Source organism: Ctenopharyngodon idella, chromosome 1 (genome assembly GCF_019924925.1).
Source record: "Ctenopharyngodon idella isolate HZGC_01 chromosome 1, HZGC01, whole genome shotgun sequence".
Classification (NCBI taxonomy): Eukaryota; Metazoa; Chordata; class Actinopteri; order Cypriniformes; family Xenocyprididae; genus Ctenopharyngodon; species Ctenopharyngodon idella.
Window position 1 is genome coordinate 12,850,399 of NC_067220.1, and position 22,778 is coordinate 12,873,176.

Below are 22,778 nucleotides of genomic sequence, written 5' to 3' on the forward strand. Positions count from 1 at the left end.
AACTTTATACACAGAGAGCACAATTCTGAGTGTTATATTTCAACTATGCATTGCAAGTATGCAAAGAATGTGAGCTGTTCTCCAAAAGCAGTTAAGCCAGAAACAAGCAGCAATGCATAGTTTTTGAATTCGACTGCACTGCATTTTCAATGTTTTTCTATGTAAACATGCTCTGGATGGATGTGTTTGACAGCTTCGCTCGTGTCTTTTGCAGCATTGCACGCAGGATACAGCATTCTAAAAACACAAGTTAAAGAAGTTTAACTTTTATAAAATGTGTGTCTAGACCTTCTGAGATGCGTTCTGTGTGAATGGCTGCTAGTTCTGCTAGTAAGAATATAGTGATGCAGATTATATATGTCAACAAAAGCATTTCTCTACAGTAAAGTCCAAAGAATACTGAGGTTTTTTTTTTTTCCAAATAATAATCCATTTGATACACCTAGGATGGCTTAAGGGTGAGTAAATCATGGGATAATTTTCATTTTGGGGTGAACTAACCCTTTAAGCCCAAAGCATACTTGTACAAAACAAAACACCGATCACAAATTAGAAGTCTAAAATGAGAAATTTTTAAGAGAAATGTCAGGGGATTTCGATATAAGAGAAGAGGAGCTTGAGTTTATTGCACGGCTCTATTTGTTTAAAACGCAAAAGGTGTCTAAGCTCACACTACTCCATCCTACGTCATACATCACGTCACGGGTTACTCTTGTGGCACAAGTCGATTTGCGCAGTATGCATACGGTCCTCTGCCAGAAGCTAGTTATTTTAGTTTATAAAGTTTTAAATACGGATGTTTTTCGTACAAAAATCCCTCGCTTCACTTCAGAAGGCCTTTATTAACCCCCTGGAGCCGTGTGGATTATTTTTATGATGGATTGATGCATTTTTTGGGCTCCAAAATCACGCCTCCCATTCACTACCATTATAAAGCTTGGAAGAGCCCCCCCCCCCGGTCTAGTGCCCTGGGAACGTGCCCGGAAGGCCCGTGCATTAATCTGTCCCTGTACCAACCTTGGAATTGCAAATGATGAGCAGTGTGAACCTTCTATAACCCTGCTACTTTTGTGTTCCACAGCTGGAAGAAAGGATTTGGCACAACATAAATTGCAAGTAGAAGGCCTTGTAACAGAGAGAAATAGTTTTGCTCCCCGTCTGCTGCAAGGAGTTCTAATATAGAGTGCTCAGTCTCATGGCGTTTATGGCTCAGGTGATTGGCTCAAAAAATTGTCTCCACAGAACGGACAATGACTGTGGGAGGCAATGAATCAAAGATGACAGCGTACAAGTCGTAACCTCTTTGAACCAATCTCCCTCACTCTCTTCATCTTTCTCTCATTTCACACAGAAACACATTACAAGCTCTCCACAGAATTGCTCTTCAAATTAGAAATTCATTTTCAAATTGAATCAAATCAACTCCTGATATTGCTAAACAACAATAGCCATTATTACATGGCTTGAATATGATGAAACCGTAGCTGAACCAGAATTCCTTATAAATATTCAGTGGTAAACTTGTTTGTACCCAGATTTACATATGCACTTGCTTAGATTATAAAATCAATGCAGATGGTGAAAATAATTTAGGAAGGCATAAATTACAGCTGGGATCGTCCCCATTTGATAAATACAGATTGAGGTGACTGTGTATACAGGCAAGTTTTAGAAATAGTCTAGCAGACTTTCAGCAGAATTTAATCAGACATAACAGCTAACCATTGAGTTTGAATTAATTAGTTATTGATTGTCAGCGGAATGATAAAAGACTCTGATGTTTGATTTTTGTTAGTGTTAATTAATGTTTTCAGCATCTGTGTTGTTCTGCTATAATTGCTATACATTGTGAGACTTGACTTTATGATGACCTATACTGCCAATTTATCAGTTTAAATTGTTAATTCTTCCAGTATAAATACATGAGAATTAGACATAATCAAATTAACTTGGCTTTGCCTTTGGTGATTTAACAGTATTTCACTGCCGCCTGAAAGCTGGAAAACGAACGTTTTTATGAATAGGCTGATTTAATAAAGACTGATTGATGTATTTAAACATGACTAAAGACTGATGAAATGAACAATAACTGATGAAGGAATTTAATTATTAAAGATTCATTTCTCACCTCTCTTTAATCTACTCTAATCTCAAACAATAGTGAAAATATGCGCTTAGTTAAATTTCAAGATGTTTAAAAACTATAAGCAAGAAAAAGCTGCAGAAAGTATTAACTATTTAAATATTATTTCAGGACCAACAAAAGATGATAGAAGATCCTAACTCATCCTTCATTTCTTTCTGCCCAATAAGATGCCTTTTAAGGAAACACACATTCTTTCTTCTCTAAACAGCTGAATCACAAACTTAAAATGATAGTACAGAGGACACATGGTCTCCTTCACAGTGAAGTATGACGATTTCCCTCAGTTCTGTGGAGAGAACAAGAATCTGCCTGCACAACCTCCAAAACAAAACCATTTTTCCAAAACAGAGGTTTATTTATGTGTGCAGAGGACATGGTGTACCTCATTGTTTACAGCTAAAGAATCGTCACCACTAATAGATAAATCAGAGGTTCCGGTCACACCAGACATTGATAGGCTGGAGGTCAGACAATTCACTGGCTATTACGCACAGTTTTGTGTAATATATCCAGGCAAAAGAGGTGATCTACAACCACGCGGAAGGCTGCAGAGGTTCGTAAATCAGCCTGCTGATAAAAATGACTACATAAACTAAAGCCATGAATCATCCTACTGTTTAATGTGATTTTCCTCTAGTAGGACATGTACCTGGATCAACATCCTTGTTGGTTTTGAAACAACATTCCTATTAACCAATTGGATTTTATGGTCAGGTTTAAGATTATGTCTTTAAGCATAGGCTATACAGTAAGGATAGGCTACATATTGCACACAAAACTGCCAAAAATCACAAGCTCTATTCAGATTTAGGAAGTTGTATTCAGTTAATATTATGCAGTTTATATCAGTACACCAGTAGGTGGCGACAAGTAAATGTCTTGAGGATTCATTGAGTCATTAACTGAACAGATTCGTTCAAACATGCTGATTCATTCAGGAACAAAACAAGTGACTGTCTTTGTAAGCATTGAATCATTATCTTGATCAGTTTGTTAAACAAAACCATTTATTTAGAAACAAAAAGAGGGCCTGTCCCAATACTTGCGGTCTTGGCCATTTGGGAGCATGTGCAGGTGACAGGAAGTGAGTGTGCAAGGCTGTAGATCGGAAAAATGCCAAAGCTGTGACCTTAATGCACACTAAATCCACACTATCTCTACTGCTTCAGGACAGTATTTGAAGCGATAAGCCTATTCCTCATTCATCACATTTAATAACTCATGCATGAAATTGCTCAAATTTGAGGAAAACTTTTCAGTATAAGTTAAATTAGTTATTACATATGATTTGGTAGTAAAACGTCAAGTCTGCACATTTTATTGTTGCAGAAAAGAGTGTGTATTTTTAAAATGTTTGCAACGTATACACTTTTCAACACATAATTGGAGCCGTCACAATTTTTAAATTGGTGTCTGTTCCATAGGGAGTACTGAACAGACGTTTAAAAGTTTATTTTAAAGTGGGTAAATATCAAAATGGGTAAATAAAGCTCTGTAAATGCTTTACTTGCATTTTTACAACACTAAGTGTACCCCATTGGGTACTCAACTAACACATTTTTTTACATAAGAAGCTAACTGTCATGCACACCCAGTTTTTCCTCCTTCATTTAAAATAAATAAATAAATAAATCTCCTTCCACATGAAAACGCAAAAACACGCTATGAAGCGCTGTCAAGAGCATGCCAAACCAACAGGTGGCGATATAACCTAACCGTAAAGCCATGTTGGCCAATCAGAAGCCTGAAAAAAAGGTTATTTCCGGTTCTGACGTTACAAGCCAAAAGCTACGTCTGAAATCGCGTACCGTCTGAGTAGGTACTACATTTGAATTTAAATTTACTTCACGACCGTTGAAAAAGTATGTTCTGTATAGTACAAATGCGTGTAGTATGAATGAAATCCGGACGTACTACATCCGCCATGTTGTTACTGGCACATGACCTACCAGCGTCAGTTACTTCCCTTCAACTCCATTTACAAATCCTCTCCCGTGGCCTCATGGGATAGTAAAGTGTCCATCGTATGCGCACTTCAGAATCTCGCCAGATGTAGTAAGTCATCCGGGTACTATATATACTTTATACTATATAGTAGTATTCGATTTCTATGTGAACTGGCTCTTAAATTGCAAACTGCTTTTATACATTTTTTTCCCCTGCCTAAATAATCGGTTCTAGCCCAAATAAGATGCAAAGTGTAGTCAAAAGTCTGGCTACATAAGACTATTCAAAGACTAAGAATGATGTTGGTCCAGGAACCTGTCCTTTATGCCTAAATCACATTGTACTTCTTGTACTCAGGTGATGATGATGATGAGAATTTTTACAGATGTAAAATTATATGCACAAAAATAGATGATCAGTAAACTAATTTAATACAGTAACAGCTGTTGTTTTACAGTGACTTTTCTGTTAAAGTAGATCATTAATGACAATGCCACAGCATAATCATATGAATCTAAGAGGTCTTAACTACTCTCAAATAGGATATTTGAATGTTATTTATGTTAAAAACGTTATTACCTTCAGAAGTTATTCTTGAACTCAGCATGCCACATTAATCACATGAAAATGCTGATGCTGAACTTTTCAATCCAGAGGGTATTGGATGTTCATTCTTCAGCCAGCATTTTTTCTTAGGCTATTTTGGTTAGTTGTGGTTCATTAGATTACATTTTGATGAGCATATCCTTCTGAAATTAGAAGCTATAGCAGGATGCTGTCAGCCCAACTCAAGCTCAGTATCTCCGGCTATTTGTCATCAAGATGTAATTCACAATTTGAAATGACTTAAGAGGAACATTGCATAAGATGACACAAAATCAAGAATCAGACCTTATATAAATGTCTGTGCTGTAAGCGAAATCCGTCTGATCTTAGTCCTAATGTGATTAATTTAAAGCAGAGCCGTGCTAACTTCCTGCTACTAATATAATGCCCATGGTGGTGTCCTTACATTTCAAATAGAGAGAGGAAACCTTACCACAAAAACAAAAAGCTTAAGGTTCAATCACATTTTGGTTGGTTTATATGGACAAAATTCGAATATATGATTGAAATGGTGAAGTGTTTTCTAAAGCTCTGTTTTTCATTTTGACTTCCACCAGGTCACTTTGAGCTGTCTCGCACGAAGAATCGCACTTCTCCTGAAAATGTAAATGCAAACCTCATTGATTCCATCAGAGGGGGTGAAAATGACTTCCGCCGGCAGAAATATGGCAATTTTTTTGATTGGTTTTCATGAGCGATGAACCCTGTAAATGTTATAGATGACTGTGCACTGTAATGTTTGCCAAGCGGCCCCAGGCAAGCCAAACTCTGCTGGAGTCATCTTCTGTCCTCTCCGCAAAAGAATTATCTGTGATAACAGGAAAAATAGCGACGGCTAGCCACCACAGACCTTACCGGATCAGAAGAAAGGCATGTCATGTTTTTTATAATTAGGATCATGGGAAGATAAAAAAGACTTTTACATTCACTGAAGAGAATGAGAGTTGTGCTTCTCCACTTAAAGCTCACTGATGTGATGCTAGCGGGGTTGCCAGGGTGTTTCTATGGGTTATGAGTGGCTGTTTGTTGGTGCTAGTATAGGGCTGGGTGATTTGATGGAGATTTAGCAATACTGCTTATACCGCGGTGGACATTTGCACAGCTATCATTGGGCAGCTTTATGTCATATTAGAACAATAAAGAAAGATGAAGGGCTTGTTATTAAGGCGTGTTGTTTGGCACAACATGAAGATGAACATGTATAACTGCAATTCAATTCAATTAATGTGCACAGTTGTGCATATATCAGCTATTTAATGATTTTAGTTATATCAAGTTCCAAATAAAATCAAAAGATATTATCATATATATATATATATATATATATATATATTTATATTACTCATTACTCATACCATGCTGAGTGTGTGTGCATGTGTGTGTGTATTTAAATTTTATATATAGCTCTGTTTCATATGACAATTTTTGGTTGCACTTTATTTTACAGTACGTGCACTTACATGTAGTTACAGTTTACTTACCTAAGAAAGTACTGGGTAATATAAGGTGAGTACATGGGTTAAGGTTAGGTTTAGGGGTAGGTTCAGGGTTAGTACCTAGTTATTACCCAGTTATTACAATTACTATCATAAGTACATTGTAAGTACATGGGGAACAGGCCTGTAAAATAAAGTGCTACCCAATTTTTTTATTTAATTTCCAGCAAATTACTTGTCAAGGAGTAAAATTGTTCACATCATTCTGTAAGATTTTGAACCGCCTATTCTATTATTCTGTGATATTCAATGTCATCCCTAGTTCAGATCCCTCCTGTATTACAGGATTTTTTTTACCCGTTTTATCATCTGCCAAAGGAAAATTGTGAGTCTGATTGCTTTGAAAAATAATAGCACATCTCTCCTCAACAAGCTGCATGATTTGATTATCATTCTTGTCCTCTGCATAAATAGTGTGAGATTTATGCATCAAAGTTTAATATTTAGGGTTCGGGGTTTGTTCAAATTTGTATCCTGAGCATTAGCAAACACCACTAATAAATAGTGGACAATGCGGACAAAAAAAGTCACAAAGGTGAAAAATGGTTGTTATACTGTGAATATGTAAGACGAGCAATCTGCCCAGCCGTTATTTTGACTTGAAGCAGCACAGATCATTAGATAACAACGATACATCACTCTAATTGGGAGTGGATGCATGGGGGGAAGGGGGTGGTGAAATGTAATACATGCATAAATGGAAATAAACACGTCCCAACGGAAGGGAAGCATCAAAACAAACAGAACCGCACAGACCATTAGCTGCCAGATTCTTCAAGCCTGCGTCCATCACTTCTTTATTTTTATCCCCTGTTTTTTGTCACTAGATCTTTTCTTGTAATTCTCACATGTCCTGAAGTTTCCTGAGAATGGAGGTGTGTTTTATACCAGTTTCACATTGTCAAAAATTGCCCCACAGAGGCTGATCTTGATCAGGTGGCAACAAAAGCTCATTCCTCAATCAGAAGCCGCCCTGGAGATTAATTAATTCTGCATTTTAGGCTTCAAGTCAATTTGCTTTTCATCTAACTTTACACTCCCAGCAGAGCGCAGTTTCCTCCCTTTGATTGTGTATCATATTTTCTGATGATCCCAGCAGGCCCTCTCAACAGAAATTATACAAACCCACCACCACGCTCCCTCAGTGTGTCAATTTAAAAAATCATTCTCTCACCCACACTTACACAAACACACACAATGATGACTGATGTGCCCTTCAGTCGAGCCATTCCTCAATACCTCGACCTGATAGAATCATCTGCCAAGAATCCAAAATGTTGTGGGTGGTTTCCCAGGTCTTTGTTATATGTGACCGGCTCCATCATTTTAAATCATTTTGACCCAGGCAAACACATTTTGAAATGTTGCACTGGATGAAAAAGGAAAGTCTTTCATTGTGAACTTGTGTTCTCTTATTGTAAAATATTATTACAATGTAATATAACTGTTTTCTACTTCTAAATGTAATTTATTCCTGTGATGGCAAAGCTGAATTTTCAGCATCATTCCTCCAGTCTTTAGTGTCACATGATCCTTCAGAAATCATTTTAATATGCTGATTTGCTGCTCGAGAGACATTTCTTATTATTATGAACGTTGAAAACAGTTGTGTTGCCTAATGTTTTGTGGAAACGTGATAATTTATTTTCAGGGTTCTTTGATAAATAGTAATTAACAAGCTTTGGACAATGAATGACTTTTCTAAGGTAAATGTAAAATCAGGTGACTTGTTGTTCAAGATGTTTTATTAACACCTTTCCACATTTGAAAAAACAACTGATGAAAGATTATACATTTCAATATCTTTCAACATAACATCCTGTTCATGCATGTTTTTCATTCTATAGTAAAGAAAAAAAGATACTTGATAAGTCTAGATTTTTTTTTTTACTTAGTTTATTGTTTAGAGACAAAAAAAAAATGTATTTAATGATTGCTGCAAAATATATTAGCTCACTTCTTCTCAACAAGCTATATGATTTACACTGTATTGCAAAAGTAAATTTTTTTTGCAAGACATTTTGAACTTTCTTTTGAACTTTCTATTCATCATATAATCCTGAAAAAATGAATGTATCAAACTTTCCAGTAGCAGAACTGTTTTCAACATCGATAATAATAAGAGCTGTCTCCAGCAAATCAGCATATTAGAATGATTTCTGAAGGATCATGGGACACTGAAGAGGAATGATGCAGAAAATTCAGCTTTGACATCACAGGAATAAATTACAGTTTTAATTATATTAAAATAGAAAACAATTATTTGAAATTACAATAATATTTCACAACATTGCTGTTGTCATTTTGATCAGCCTTGGTCAACAAAAGAGACTTCTTTAATATATATATATGTAAGATGGTTAGTTCCTGTCCTTGATTCTGATTGGTCAATAGCTGTGTTTTATTCACGATAAAACACGGCTATGACCGCTTCACCCAACGGTTCTGTGTATCACTACACAACACCCTTAGCAAACACTCTTAGCAATGTAAACTGCATGTTCTCAATTGATATTGTTCATTGAAGCTTACTGTATTATGTAGAAGAGTGTTGTGAGAAAAAGATCAAGTGAGCGAGTTTATTACCTGCATTCAGATTTAGCATTTTCCTTCAGGTCAGTCCTACATTCATAATAAAAAATCTGTTTAAATGTCCAATGTATTATCATGTCCTTTTAACAGTTAAGGGGTTTTCCCGTGACTGACAGCGCAAATCAAAGCATTTGTCAGTTGCGTCTTGTTCCGTGTTCACAACAATTCAGTCTTTTCAATGTAAAAGTCTTTGCTACTTACTGACACACTCATAAAGACAGTCTTTGCCTCCTTCTAATGGCATAATAATGTAACTTCTGTTGCTGTTCACAGTCAGGGACTATTTTTTCCGGCAGAAGGAAGGCTTTAGTGAAAGTTTACTTCATGAAAGTTGCATTGATACATATTTTTGGCTTTAATATTTGTATTGTGTGGTAACAGTTTTATAAAAGCAATAAGGTACTCGAGACTAGTGCTGTAACGTTAATAAGTCACGGCTGAAGGGGTTGCAGGCAATCCGTGTTGCAGGCACTTTGTGTCGTGCCTAACAACGCCCTTCAGCCGTGACTTATTCACGATACAGCACAGCCTCTCGTATCTTATTGCTTACATATACATATATATATATATATAACCAAACCCAAACTTCAGTGTATTTACCATTTATATAGCATAAATAGTGTAGGATATCCCTAAGTTTAATACTTAAACTAGTGATTTGTTCAAATCCCTAACTGTAAACTACAAGCAATATACTTTATGCAGTGCACGGTGCATTGTAATGCACTTTGATACTGAAGCCCAAAGTTAGTATGCAACGAGGTGGAAGAGGTTTGTCAAAGTGCTGTCAGTGTTCAGCAGGTGTTGGCTTGACTGTGTGTGCAGACATTGTTTGTCAGTGCTGGGTCAGTGAACAAGCACGACTGCTGCAGCCTGGAGGCAAATCACCCTTAGTCTCCCTGCCAGACACACATGCGCTCCCAATCACTCTTACGCAAACATGCTTGTGCACACACAGATATGGATTTACAAATGCGCAAACATTCACATATATATGTGTGTGTGCTCTCGCCTGGATGACATTCTAGTTGCATAGAAAATACATGATCTGGCTTTTGTCCTGCCCTCCTGTTGACAGAGTTCAGAGGTGTATGCTTTCTACTTCAGTACTACAGATAGTATACACTCAATACAACTGGAATAGAATAGAATAGAATAGAATAGAATAGAATAGAATAGAATAGAATATTTTTGCACAATTTCTGGTTACACTTTATTTTAAGGTGACGTAGTTACATACTCATAAGTACTGAGTAATATTAATTAACTACATGTACTTGCTATAGAGTTACGGTTAAGGTTAGGGGTTACACTTTATTTTAAGGTGTCAGTATTACAGTGTAATTATACATTTAAGTACTGAGTAATAATAATTAACTGCATGTACTTACTATAGGTTTAGGGTTAGGGTGAGGGTTCGGTTTAGGGTTAAATGCATGTAATTATTCTTTATTTCTGGTTATCACTACAGTAACATGTAACAATGACACTGTAAAATAAAGTGTTACCGGGTTTGGTTTAGGGTTAGTTACTTGTAATTATGCATAATTTACTGTTATTACTGTAGTAAGTACATGCAATAACATGTAACTACATCACCTTAAATAAAGTGTTACCCAATTTCTTTATAATAAACGAATAAACAATGCTTTCAGCTGGTGTGTTTATTTTCTAATGACATTATGCAAGAAATTAAATGTAATTTAATGTATAAGTTAGTACTGTTAGTAAGTTATAGTGTGTTGTTCTGTTCTTCTGACTTTATGAACTTTATTTCTGGCCTTTGTTTTCCCCTTGTCTCCATAATATACCAAAGCACAAAACAAATGGCTAAAAATTGCTTTGGTTTTGTGTCCATTTCACACTTCAAAGACAAGCAAATTATGTTTAGTAATGTTTTGTTGTCTCTATGGCAACAAAATCAATAAGCAATGGCTCAATATTGTAGCCCATTCTGAAAGGTCTGCACTTACTGCATCCAATTTTACATGAAAACACAGTAAACTTACTGGATAAATAATAGAGCAGTTTAAATTCAACATTGTCTGGAAATATATTTCAATATTTATCAAATATAATATTGTTAAGTTTGGTATATATAGTATATAATTGAATAAAGTTATAAAACACTTTACAGTCTTCACTGCATAAATTATAAATTAAATATAGATTACCCATCCTAAAATCTACCTTAGGCAGATTGACAAATTCTATTGTACAATGACGATTGCTGTGGAAGATGTAACATTGTTAACATTGCGCTTGTAGAATTGAGCTGTAATGGTTGTTTGTAAAATCCAATCTCCAGATATAATACATGAAACAAAATGACTCATTGCATGTGTAAAGTAAAAAATTGACTCAACAATTTGCCTCTGCACAAAATAGTCACCTTTGGCAGCCACCAGGCAGGCTCTGCTTTTTGGCATCCACCGTAATGAAATGATAGGACTCATCCTTTACACAATACCTCCCCCACTGTCTGCTGGGAATAGCATGTTTCTCATTTACCTAATTCATCGCGGCAGGCAGTAATTGTTTACCTGTATATTTATGAAGGTCATCACCAGCAGGCAGGATGCTGTGTCATAGGAGCATCCCTATAGGATCCAGCATGAGAACAGCATCTCAGGCACTCCAGAAGTCTTTTATGCTCACCACGGCTTAATTACAATTTAAAATATTTTTTTCTTTTTTAAGATATTTTAAAATGTAATTTATTCCTGTGATGTCAAAGCTGAATTCTCAGTATCATTACTCCAGTCTTCAGTGTCACATGATCCTTCAGAAATCATTCTAATATGCTGATTTGCTGCTCAAGAAACATTTCTTATTATTATCAATGTTGAAAACAGTTGTGCTCCTTAATATTTTTGAGGAAACTCATACATTTTTTTCAGGATTCTTTCATAAATAGAAACTTCAAAAGAACAGCATTTATTTTAATATTTTATTTGATATATTTTATTTAGTATAAATGTCTTTACTGGCCAATTTAATGCATCCTTGCTGAATAACAGTTCATTTCTGTAAAAAAAAAAACAAAAAAAAAAACTTTTGAACGGTAGTGTATAACTCTGAAATGACTTTTCTTTACACACAAATATCTTTTATTTTTCAACCACCTGGTTTCATTATGGTATATAATACCCACTGTTCACAATCCAGTCAATTACTGATAGATAAAATCAAGTCCTGCATCATGTTTTTTTCTCATTGAATAAGCTGTTTCATACAAAGTATGTCAGATTATGGCGGTAAAATACAGCATTTGTGAACAGCATTTCATGTTGACTTTAATATTTGCACAAATGGGATCAACATTTCCCTTTTCCCAGTGTTTTAAAAACTTAATGTATAATAATATGATTGTCACTTGCAGCAAAGATGAGTTTGAGGCAGGATCTAAATGCAGCAGTAAAACTTTAATTAAATAATAACTCAAAATAACAAATACTTAGGAGATTATCAACACGCAGGAACAGAACAATCACTCAAAACAGACCGGACAATGAACGAAACTTTACACTACATCATTTTCAACTAAAAACTTTTTATGCGTTTTGGCTGTGCATTTTGGGGGCCTGAAAACGCAAACTTTTGAAACTGAATTCAAAGTGCAAGTTTTTGAAAAAGATAGCGTTATTATCATCTCTGTGTAAACTACAAAAACGCGTGAAAAACGGTGACATCATGCACATTGTGTGTTCAGTCTATAGGCGCGTAGTGTTTTGTTACAAAGTGACATTGCCAACTACTGGCCTGGCAGCATAATACCGCATTTTTAGTCATTTTCGCAAAATGCAAAGGAAGAAAAATTCTGTTTTTAGTACATCGTTGTCATGTAAATATGGGGCAGGTGGACACAATTGGTTGCTATGGTAACAAACAACTAGCTAACTGGGGCAACTAAGGAAGACAGGAAATAACACATAAACTCGGAACACATAAAGCTAATACAAAACAGAACCTAACCCCGACGATCTGTGTGATTTCATCTTGCATTGCATTTAATATTTGAAGCCACAGCACTTTATGCTACCGGCCTTCTGTGTACACCTGCTCTAGTCTATTCAACGGAGGGTGACCACAGTGGACTGAGGCGTGCCATCTGTCCTCTGGACAGATGGAATAAATGCCTCCAGAGGCACTGTCGTACAATCCGCATTGATGGACAAGACAGCAAAGCAAAGCTTTTCTTGGAACTTTGTACAAGAGATTCTCTAGAGTAATACTACAAGATGGCAGATGGCTACTATCAACACAGCTGGCAAAAAAAAAAAAAAAACACAGACTGAAGTGAAACCTTGGGAGGATGTGTTGCTTCTCCTTGTGCTCCAAAACAGCATTTTGTTTTTGCATATTAACAGATTGGAGACTCCATGATGCATCCCTCTAAGTAAGCTTACAAAAACAGAACAGCATTTAACTTTTATCAGAAAGAAAGATGAACCTACTAAGATCAAGAAATGACGCCATTCAACTTGCCCTGGAGCAGAAGCATTTATCACTAAACTCCAGCTATATTGAATTTTTAACATGAATCATAACTTAAACATGTTTTTAATCTTGACCTGGTTGGAAAAATAATAAATTAAACAGTTATGTGGGCCATATAAACGAAACCTTTGTGATATCTGTGATTCATAATTGTGGTTCATACTGAAGTACATGTACAAGTCGAGAGGATTACAGTCCCTTTTCTCACATACATAAAGACCAAAGAATAAGGGTCAATGACATGACACTCATGTTCCTATTCATTTCTACACTATATTGCCAAAAGTATTGAGACACCCCTCCAAATCAATGAATTCAGGTGTTCCAGTCACTTCCATGGCTGCAGGTGTATAAAATCAAGCACCTAGGCATGCAGACTGCTTCTACAAACATTTGTGAAAGAATGAGTCGCTCTCAGGAGCTCAGTGAATTCAAGCGTGGTACCGTGATAGGTTGCCACCTGTCCAATAAGTCCATTTGTGAAATTTCCTCACTTCTAAATATTCCACGGTCAACTGTTAGTGGTATCATAACAAACTGGAAGCAATTGGGAAAAACAGCAACTCAGCCACGAAGTGGTAGGCCACGTAAAATCACAGAGTGGGATCAGTGCAAGCTGAGGCACACAGTGCGCAGAAGTCGCCAACTTTCTGCAGAGTCAATAGCTACAGACCTCCAAACTTTACGTGACCTTCAGATTAGCTCAAGAACAGTGTGTAGAGAGCTTCATGGAATGGGTTTCCATAGCTGAACAGCTGCATCCAAGCCTTACATCACCAAGTGCAATGCAAAGCGTCGATGGCCCCTTCCTGTTCCAACATGACTGCATACCAGTGCACAAGGAAAGGTCCATAAAGACATGGATGAGCGAGTTTGGTGTGGAGAAACTTGACTGGCCTGCACCTCAACCCAATAGAACACCTTTGGGATGAATTAGAGCGGAGACTGCGAGCCAGGCCTTCTCGTCCAACATCAGTGCCTGACCTCACAAATGCTCTTCTGGAAGAATGGTCAAAAATTCCCATAAATACACCACTAAACCTTGTGGAAAGCCTTCCCAGAAGAGTTGAAGCTGTAATAGCTGCAAAGGGTGGGCCAACTCCATATTAAACCCTACGGATTAAGAATGGGATGTCATTAAAGTTCATGTGCATGTAAAGGCAGGCGTCCCAAAACATACACTATGTTGCCAAAAGTTTAACAATCAAAAACGTTAATACATTTCAGACTTGAAATCAACTACTGTAAATGAAATGAATTAATTTTGATATGACATGCTGCTCATTTTTGTGAATTGACTTATTTATTTTTAAAAAATGATTTGAAATGTATTTCAGTCATTCAGACAAATTAATCTCTTCTATGATTAATAATTACTACATTTCTGAATCAAATTGGGCATTTGTGGTTTTATGATGGCTTAAAGTAACTACATAGTGAAAAAAAGTTCAATAAAAAGAAAATCTTGTAATAAAAGTAGTTTGCCCTAATATTTTTTTATTTCTAAAAATAACTAAATTATATTTTTAATTGTCAATTAAACATTGTTAATAAAAACATAAAATTATATAGGCCAGCCAAGCAACTGCCATTAAGATAAATGGGAATGCCAATGGACAGCTTTCAGTGGAAATTAAGGACTAATTTGAGTATAACCAACATGCCATTTTGATGTTATATGACATGCAGGAAAAAAAAATAGTTGGCTAAATTGTGCGCACGATTTACTAATTTGTTCCCTCGATTTACTAAATCGTGTGCATGATTTACTATATTGTTCCCTCGATTTATAAATCCAGCGCATGATTTATAAATTAATAAATCGTGTGCACGATTTAGCAAATCGAGGGAACGAAATAGTAAATCGTGCACACGATTTAGTAAATCGAGGGAATGAAAGAGTAAATCATGTGCACGATTTACTTTTTTTTCTTGCATGTCAAACAAAAAATTATATCACAGATGATAATTTAATGTAGTAATTTGACACAATACTGCCCTAGCAATAACATATTCAGATGTTTTGAGGGTCTCTCTTAATATGTTAACAGCAGACCAATAATGATAACCAACCAATAGTGCACAAAATCTAACTGCTCAAATATCCACATCTGTCTTGACTCAATTAATGCTAAAGATAAACGTTCAACTAATGAAGCAATGGAGCGCGATGAGAACATTGGCTTAAAACAAGATAAGACAGTAAAACTGTCTGATATGGATTTTGACCAGCTGGACATCTTATTATTCTATCATTTGTTTGGATGCTGGTCTCTGCAAAACACATTATGCATAATTAACTATGATATTTTCCCTAGACGCTTGGTAGATGTATCAGTAGGCGATGGCCTTATTATTATACTAATCAAAGCTGCAAGCCTTCCATGCTTAGCAAATTAGACTGTGCGGCCACATTTGCTCACTCATCAGCGCTGTCCTTGGTAGAAGGGGAGATTTTTAAGTGGCTATGCATCCTTCAATAGTTCTCTTGTGGGGAAAATGTACGTTTGTTGTGGCCTGAGAGGGAGACAGCAATTTGTTCCACAGAATCAATGTGCCAATAAGAGCTAAGGCACTGATCGACAACATGAATGAGACATTCAGGGCCATTAAAAATACATTAAGGCCAATCTGTGAACCAGCAGGGATTTGCTGGACTGTCTCTGGGCTGCCAATAAGAGCCTGTGTCGTAGAGGTAGCCTTGCTGGCACTTAGTGCACTAAACTGAAAATCGATAATTGGCGCTGTCGTGAGTGACAATGACAGTTCTTATCAGGTTTTTTGGCCTGGTGATTGGCAGATTGGCCTTTCGAGTCTGGTTACAGTGGTGATAGTGATAACGCTTGCGATCCGTGTTTACTGTGACGTTTATTGGGTACATCACAAATGATGCAAAGTGTTTCCTGCAGTGTAACCGTGACAACTTGCTGCAAGCTTTGATGATTTCATGCACCAACACACAAAAAAAGCAGTCAATATTTTGCATTGAAACTCTCTCTCTCTCTCTCTCTCTCTCTCTCTCTACGCATCTATGCTTATATACACTGAAAATATATTGGTGTAAGATTTACTTTTCAGTTGCTGAATAAACTGTAGTAAAACATTTTCCACAACCTCAGTAGTTGTATTTGGCTACTTTTATGTATATTCTTGATATTAGGGTAAGTAAATGGTGACAGAATTGTCATTTTTGGGTGAACTCTCACTTTACGTTACTGCATGCACATCTACAACCTTTGGCTTTTGATGGAGAATGTTTGATTGGTTTTACTCACAAAATCACAGTATGGGATTGTACTGTAAAAAATTATTTTCATGTTTTGTTATCACAACATTTTTTCTTTTGTCAAATCAACTTAGATAATTAATGTGGTTCAGATAACATGATATTTTGAGTTTCTGTTTATTAAACCAACTGCCTAAATTGCCTAACTAAAATTTTTAATTTCAATGAACTCAATTTTATGGCAACAAGTTAAAACAACAATATTTTTTTACAGTGTGGGTGTCTATTTGGGGTCAGCGTTCCTCATTGCCTATTTATTTTATCCAACCTAGACTGATTTGAGCTGTTTGACACACACTTAACTTTACGTGTTTGCCACTATTATGGCTCTCAGAACAGACATTAAGAGGATGACTCAACTAAATGAGAAAAAGAGGCGACAGTGTGCAGTGAAGCACATTAACAGACACCAGCACTGTGTGAAGAGGTGTGAAGTGTGTATATGCAATATGCTGGTGTGTCTTGTTGGTTTTTTGTTTAAATTGGGCTGGGAAAATATGAACAAAAGTGTTGAGATATTGATTATTGAAGTCAGGTATTTAACTAAGACCTGTTGCCACAGGTGTTTAATATCAAGCAGTCTGCATTTACAAACATTTGTGAAAAAAATGTGTCGTTCTGAAGAGCTCAGTGAATTCAAATGGTACTGTGATATAGGACTTTTGTAATAAGTCAGTTCGTGAAATTTCATCAATGCTAAATATTCCACAGTCAACTGTGTTATTGGAAAATGGAAGCATTTCAGAACAGCAGCAACTCAGTCATGAAGCAGAACAGGTAAGCCTGGCGCCACAAGGGGGCAAAAGGGGACACTGCCCCCTCAGATCTGATTTGTGACCCCTCAGTTTCAATTGGTCACCCCTCCACCCCCAAAACGCGATCGATTTTAACCCTTTGACACGTACAATCACACCGGTGTGATTAGAACATTCAGTGAGTCACTGCTAAATTCAAACGTGCTTTAATTCGCGCTTTGACTGGCACTGAGCCAGAGACAGACGCGCTCAGTGTTTTTCATATTTCACAACTATTCAGTATTTTCAACCACATAATGTTTATTTGAGGTTCCAGACATTTAAATAGACATTTAAATGAAGTACTAGGCTATATATAAAAAAGACATAGTTTGTATAGTTTGTTAAATTCAAATTCTATACAGTGATATGGAAGCTGCAATAATCCTTTCAATTATAATTAGACGTAATGTTTTATTCATATCAGATACATTGTGTATGAAATAAAATTTACTCTATTTTTCTTCCGGTTCACCAGCCACTTACTTTTCGGGAAAAAAATGGATGAATTTATGTGATGTAAATCCGACAGATCCTCTCAATTGTGGTGCAAAATCATCGTGCGTTATTATAACTAACATGATCATTATAAAGGTTTTATTGGGTTGGTGTAAAGTATTTGAGTAAATGTAATCAGTTACTGTACTTAAGTATATTTTTGGCTACTTTGTAGTTTTACTGAGTATCAAAGATATTAGCAACATTTACATAACTTTTTACTCCAGTACATTTGTGATGAGTAATGCAGTTACATATTACATTTTGCATGGCACCTACTGTTTTCTGCAGCAGTTTGTTTCTGTTATAAAGAAGGGATATTGCCATCAAAGGGTATTGAAGGTACTATATCTTGTGCCTTTACTCACCCAGACTTGTCAAAAAGTCTACTTTAAATGAATGCGAGTGCATTAGCAGGTAGTTTCTGAGTCACAGGTATTTGATTTAGGAGATGAGGTCATGACTGCAGCCGAAACCAGCACGTCCAGTGCAAGTAGACTGTGACTATTAAATTTTACTTAACATTATTTTATTTATCCACTATATTGACAAGACCTTTTTGAAGGATATTGGTTTACTAATGGCTTTTTTGTGCACTTGAGCATAACAGAGACTTGAGAGTTTGTAGACGTTTAAGAGGTTGTTGTGTCTTTTTCTAAAACATATTTTTCAAAAGTCATTCTTTTCTTTTTACAAATGAGAAAAAAATGACTAATGTGAAAGTAAATGATTGGAAAAAGACTACATTTGTTTTTAATAAAGTATTGTCCTATACACTGCACACTTGAGCAGATATTGTATTCTAACATATATTACATATTTTTTGAAACAAAATCAGGATAAAGATTTGTGCTGTGAACTGTTAAATTAATAATAATAATACACTTTTCTAAGATAATAATAAATTGTGTTAGAAATGTGCAGCAATGTCTTTTCACACTAGCAGAGATGATGATGGATTATTTTGTGTGTGTGTGTGTGTGTGTGTGTGTGTGTGTGTGTGTGTGTGTGTGTGTGTGTGTGTGTGTGCGCGCGTACACGCTACTTATATCTTTTTCTAGTTATTTAAGCCTTATTGGAAATGAGCTGAGCTGTGATGTGTGAAATCTGGATACAGATAATTGGATCCGCAGTCATCAGACTGACATAACCCTATGTGATTTATCCAACTAACTAAGCCAGATCCCAAAAGAACACAGTATCTTCCAAGACATGATAGCGACCCAAAGTATGCAGCTGAAATCACAGAAGAACAGGCTGTTGGCAGTGCAAAAAGACAGATGGTCAAATGCAGGACAAGAGGCTGTGCCATCTTTAAAGTGTTGTTGTTCAGCTCAGAGAAACAAAAGAGTAGGGATAGTAGTTGGTCTGAAACAGTGACAGTAAAATGAAAAGATCAACCATTATGTGGCATTTACATTAAAGGTGCAATATGTAAGATTTTATAGATAGATGATAGAGGCCTATTCAAAACAAAGGCGTAGCTTGATGACGCCAAGTTTGAGCGCGGAATCTTGGGACATGTGGTCTTCACCTCAACGGCCGTTGGAAAATAATCGGGATAGGACTCGGGCAGAAATCATGTTCATGGATGCGATTATTAACATTTTATTATGCCGCAGTCACTGGCGCCACTTCCTCTTTTCCGGTCATGAGTATGAGGTAACACTTCTGTTTATTATATTAGATACATTTGAGTGTGTTGAAAATTATGTTATAACGTTACTCTGTGCGTTCGCTCGGCGGCTGCTGTGAGACACTTGTTGCACACTGCAGTAAGATAGATCAATTTTAGAATATCATATTAAATGCTGGTTGGCTTGTGTTGATAAATGACATGCAATTAATTTTAAAATGTATTGTATGATGGAGAAAATTCTGTATTACTGTTACTAAAAATAACGCTGCATCTGATTATGCTATGTTAGCTACTTGACAAAATAGTGTTTTTCTCTGAGGCATGGTAAAAGCATGGTACTCGCAAAAAATCAAGAAAATTAGATTTAAACAAAAAGACTAAACGTGTTGAGATATATAACAATAATTAGTTTTCTGTCTATAAATATGTCAAAACAGTTGTTCCCTTGTCTATTAAACCATGTACCATATTAAGTACTATATAGCGTCTTTGGTTTTTCCATGGTTTCTACAAAATAAAACCGGAAACCGAGGGTAACGCGGGTATGACGCAATTGACAGGTGACTCCTCACACGTCCCGGAGCCTTGGTTAAAATTGCAGTTTTCTCAAGATTTACAAATAGTAGGAAACAATTGGGATATTGTTAGTATTCAGGTGAACAAAATATATAACACTGGCCTAGTGGTTTTTGCACCTTTAACTCTTTGTTGAACATAAATATGGTCAATGTCCATATGTGCATAAATGGTAGCTCCAGTTACAAATGTTATTACCATTCATGCAGTGCTTTTAGTTACAAGAAGCATCAACTGACAATTTAAAACCACTAGAATTAATTGTTCTGAGGTTTATGCATTTTTGATGGATACAGAAGTTTCATTTCAGTTGTATTATTATTTAATATGGCATGTATAATGGAACACTGTGGACTGAATCATTTTAGTAATAAACCCATGGACACTCATATAAATAAAAAATAATGCATGCTGAAAATAATCGCTAACATTCTCCAGATTTAGGTCAAATGAGTATTAATAATTTTATTTGAACATAGGGCTATATCTAAATATTATATATAGAACTAAATATTTAAATAATATGCAAAATGATGTGCCCCTAGGCGACGTTAGTCAATGGTGAGCTAAACTGAACCATAATGAACCAATGTGACTGGCAGGTATTAACCAACTGCACAACAAGCTAGATTCTAAGTTGGGTTTTTTTTTATTATTATTATTATTATTATGCAGTGCATTTTTCTGTATGAGTGATATGACACTGCTTTGGGGAACATACATATTTTGTTGAGAACCAAAACGGCAATTTTAATAGTTCAGGCTGCGATATCTCTGCCTGTAGCACAATTTCAGTAGTTGATCACTGAGTCACTTTACACAGTTGACCGCCCAGAGGCAGCAGTAATTTGCATATTAGATTCATGTTTAAAGCAGCTGTAAGCCATTTCTGATCCAGTAGTGGCAACAAACAGAAATTAATAAAATAATGAGTGTTTACAAACAGGTTGCCCCTGAAAAGTCCCAAACAACATCTTAAGTTCTCTGGGCAAGCAAGGTGTCCCACCCCAAACGGTGAGCTGTGGTTTTTCAGACAAAAAGCACAACAACGTTTACATTTCTTAACCGAATTCAACGATTTATGATCTGCATGGAGTATGAAATTTGCCATTTAAATTATTCATATAAACTATAATATAAGTGTAGATTTAATGAGAATCATGTAGGCTAAACTTATTATTTTTTATAAGTCTCAGCTTTCATAGCTAACTAACATTATTGCTAGCTATTAATGGTCCGACTCTGGTGGCCGACTACCAACCAGGGGCGTTTCCTCTGAGGAGGCAAGGGAGGCAGTGTCCTTTAGTTATTATTTTGGAATAAATATAAAAATGTGTAAAAACACTAACTTGATGAAATGTATTCTTGTTTTTAATAAATAGAACATTGAATAGAACAAAAATAGAATTGTATTTGGTCTCTCTTTTTTATGTAATGTTTATTTAACCAGGAAAATTAAGTGTAACAGGGACATAAATTTACATTTGATATATGAAAAAAAAAAATTGAGGACTTTGCCTCCTCATTTTAAAACACCACCGCACACCAGCTGCTACCAACGTAATGCTATAATGACCAAATACAACCAGAAACTACTAATTCCCCGAGATCTAGTCAGCCATCTTTTCTTCAGTCCACTTATGAGAGTAATTGCAATTTGCCCGGTCCAAAATGGTGGCGCCTTTGACGTACAATTCAGTTACCAATGAAACGTCTATATGGCTGTGTCTGAAATCACCCCTATACCCTTATTCACTATTCCCTACATTACTCAAGTAATACAGTCCACCTGAAGGAGTGAATGAAAACGAATGAGTGAATTCAGACACTGAGTGCGCTGGAAAAACTGCCGCGTTTTTTGAAACTTAGCAAACTCCCAGTTCTAGTAGTAATGAAAAGATTTATCTCTGTAATGGACACTAGTATGTATAAACCTTAATTAAACAATTTAATAATCAATTAAAAAGGAATTTATACCTGTATGATATTACACTGTAGCCACATTGAACCAGAGGTTTGGAAAACGGATCGATGGATGATTCAGCTTCGGATGCCATCTTCAGGTCAGACGCAGGAATTCATTCGGCGTGTGACTCTGACAGTGCATTGTGGGTATTCTCTAGCTGTTGGTTGAGCGTACATCGGTTGTACACTAGTTATTGTGATAACGTCCACTATGGTTTCGGGCACCACTACAAATGGCTGTTCCCTCGAATAGTGCTCTATTTAAGGGTATGGGGGCAATTTCACACACAGCCTATGTATTTATATGTCTATGGTCGGATGCATAGACATGTATACGTGGGATGCCACATTCGACCACTCCAGGCCCAGACACACCAACGCATTCACCATGTTGGAACGGTTAACATGACACTGTTCATAACTCACACTAAAAAAATAAATGAATTTTCATCTAAAATGTCACAGCTTTGTGCAGCCTATGGCTGTAAAAACTACTGAGCTGTAAATTCCAGACGAAATGGGATAGGCCTAACCTTTCAGAGATGTGAATGTGCTGGTTTGTGTTTTTATGTATAATTCAATAACCAATATCTATTTGCAGATTTATTACAATAATTATAAACTAAATCATCTGCTAATGTCTATTGCAGATAAATACATTTGAATAACTAGGTTGCCGAGCCGATGCAGTAGGCCTACAATCAACTTTTGTTCTCGAGTGGTCACGGCCGGA